At 38.0% G+C, this 3,388-nt stretch overlaps 1 pseudogene; it reads left to right on the top strand.

The window, feature by feature from the left end:
- LOC101997931 overlaps positions 1 to 2,149 on the top strand; it is a 74,659-nt pseudogene extending 72,510 nt beyond the window's left edge.
- Positions 2,150 to 3,388: the final 1,239 nt, after the last annotated feature.

The raw sequence follows: 3,388 nt of genomic DNA, 5'->3' as shown, positions 1-3,388 counted from the left end.
GCCAGCTGGACTGTGACTGAAAAAGCATGGGATAAAACCGGACTCTCTGAACATGGCGAACAATGAGGGCTGATGAGAAGCCAAGGACAATGGCATGGGGTTTTAATCCTACTTAATGTTCTGGCTTTCTGGGAACCTAGCCAGTTTGGATGTTCACCTTCCTAGATATGGACTGAGGGGGGAGGACCTTGGACTTTCCACAGAGTAGGGAACCCTGACTGCTCTTTGGACTGGAGAGGGAGGGAGAGAGGAGTGGGGAGAGGGTGAGAAGGGTGGGAGGAGGGGGAGGGAAATAGGAGGCTGGGAGGAGGCGGAAACATTTTTTCCCTTTTTTCAATAAAATAAAAAAAATAAATAAAAATTAAAAAAAACTACAAATGCTCTACCAGAAAACATTAGGGTTTGGTAAAAGCAGCAAAAAACAAAAAAACAAAACAATTCAGTATTACAAGATAAGTGCAAACATTGATGCTTTTCTATATTCCAATAATCATGACATTGACAAATAAATCAGGGAAACAATTCCATGCACAATTGCTTCAAACATTAAATACTAAGGAACAGACTTAACGAGGAAGTGAAAGACTGAAACAGCTAATTTAATAACAATGAAGGAAGAAATCAAAGAAGACAGTAGAAGACGGAAAGAACTCTTACCTACAGGAACAAGCAAGTAAATATTAGCTGCTTTCAAATTATGTCATGGAGCAATAGAAACAAAAACAGAATGCTATTGCAACAAAACGAGATGTGTAAGTCAGTGGAATGAAATAGAAAACCCTGAAATATGATCATCTATCTAGAATTACCTGACTACTGAAGAAAAAAAGTGCCCAAAACATCCACTGGAAAAAAAGGAAACTATGTTACAACACTTTAGTTAATTTTTGCTCTTTTAGCAAAACTAACCATCTAAATGTAGAGAGACTAACCTGTATTCCTGTCTCTCTTTACAAACATCAATTCAAAATCAATCAATGCTCCTAATGTAAGATGTGACATCCTTAAAATTCTATAATGTGAGAAAAACACTTTATAGGCACTGTATAAGCACAGTAATCCTCTTTAAAATATATTCTGGAATAAGTTCAGAAAACAATAGCAAAAACTAACAAATTAAATTTCATGAAATTAAAAAGCTTCTGGCTGTGAGGTGGTGGCACACTCCTTTAATCCCAGCACTCGGGAGGCAGAGGCAGGCAGATCTCTGTGAGTTCGAGGCCAGCCTGGTCTACAAGAGCTAGTTCCAGCTCTTTCCCATCTTGCAAGATGGTGGTGAAAAAGGCGAGAAACCTGATACAAAAGAGAAGAAACCTGCAGCCAAGAAGGCTGGCGGTGATGCCCCTGCTGCTGGTGCAGCCAAAAAGGGTGACCTTAAGGCTAAAATGCTCAAGAAGGGGAAGCCCCATTGCAGCTGAAATCCAGTCCTTGTTAGAAGAATTGGCAGGTACTCCCGATCTGTTATGTATTCCAGGAAGGCCGTGCACAAAAGGAAATACACAGCTGCAAAAACCAAGGTTGAAAAGAAGAAGAAAAGGAAAAGGTCCTTGCCACTGTCACAAAACCAGTTGGTGGTGACAAGAATGGTGGTACCTGGGTGGTTAAGCTTCGAAAAATACCCAGGTATTATCCTACCAAAGATGTACCTCGGAAGCTGCTGAGCCATGGCAAAAAGCCCTTCAGTCAGCACGTGAGACACCTGTGTACCAGCATCACTCCTGGGACTGTCCTCATCATCTTTACCAGGGGCCACAGGGGCAAGAGAGTGGTTTTCCTGAAGCAACTGGACAGTGGTTTACTGCTTGTGACAGGACCTCTTGCCCTCAACAGGGTTCCTTTGAGAAGAACACATCAGAAGTTTGTCATCGCCACCTCTACAAAAGTTGATATCAGCACAGTTAAAATCCCCAAACACCTGACTGATGCTTACTTCAAGAAAAAGCAGCTGCATAAGCCCAGGCATCAGGAGGGTGAGATCTTTGACACAGAGAAGGAGAAATAGGAGATTACAGAGCAGCGCAAGGCTGATCAGAAAGTGGTGGACTCGCAGATTCTGCCGAAGATCAAAGCTGTTCCTCAGCTGCAGGGATACCTGTGCTCTCAGTTCTGTCGGACGAACGGAATGTATCCTCACAAACTGGTTTTCTAAATTGCTGACAACCTAATTAAACAGCTTTATGTGTTTAAAAAAAATATAGCTAGTTCCAGGACAGGCTCCAAAGTCACAGAGAAACCCTGTCTCGAAAACCCTAAATAAATAAATAAATAAATAAATAAATAAATAAATAAATAAATAAGCTTCTGCAGAGCAATAGAAACAACAATATAGTGACAACCAAGAGAACAGAATGGTAATATTTTTTAGCACTTTTTTAAATAGAGAATTAATATTTAGAATCTTTAAAGAACTTAAAATTTTAAATGCCAAATACAGAAGCCAACACACTAATAAATGACTAATCAATTGGATAGGTCTCAAAAGAAGAAATACAACTGGCTAATACATATATTCATAAATGTTTAACTTGAATAGACTTAAGGAAAATAATAATTAAAAGTATATTGATAAGCTAAATGACAACAAATACAAATGAGGATATGAGGGCAAGGAACCCTTATAAAACACTGCTGAAAATGTGAAGGTATTTATGGAAGATCCTGAAAAAAGTGGAAACTAGAACTATCTTACTATCCACACATACAACCCAAAGCAATCCAAATCAAAACCCCACAGAGATTCCTGCACATTCATGTATTCTTATGCTACTTTTCACAATATCCTGGGAATGGAATCGGCTTAGAATTACAGCAACAAATGAATGGATACAAGAAATAATGTGTACATATGAAATGAAGTTATTACTAAGTGAGAAAGTGAAACAAAATTATGTCATTTGTAGAAAAATACATAGCACTGAAAACCATCAGGTTAGTCAAAATCATCCAGTCTAGGGATGATAAATACTACATACTTTCTCTCACACGAACTACATATATATGTATATATATATGTATATATATATCTACATATATATGTAGATATATATATATACATATATGAAAATATGCAATGAAAGTAGAAAACCATCTGTTTGAGAGAAGGACAGAGAATTATCTTAAGACGCTCAATGAACATGAGAGAGCACTGAGAAGGAATAGGAGCAAAGGACAATGATATACATACTGAAAATGTCATAATGTTCATTTTGTATAATAACTTGTTTTTTTAATGAGATGCACTGTAGAAAAATCCATCTGTACACTGTGAATTTGTATTACTCTTACTGGTTAATAAAGAAGCTGACTAACCAACAGCTAAACAGTATAAGGTTAGGTGAGAGAGCCAAACTGAGAATGCTGGGAGGATGAAAGGCAGAGTCTGGAGTCA

The sequence above is a fragment of the Microtus ochrogaster genome, unplaced genomic scaffold (assembly GCF_000317375.1).
Source record: "Microtus ochrogaster isolate Prairie Vole_2 unplaced genomic scaffold, MicOch1.0 UNK254, whole genome shotgun sequence".
Classification (NCBI taxonomy): domain Eukaryota; kingdom Metazoa; phylum Chordata; class Mammalia; order Rodentia; family Cricetidae; genus Microtus; species Microtus ochrogaster.
Note: the sequence above shows the minus strand (reverse complement) of the source record. Positions and strands in the feature narration are given on the sequence as shown.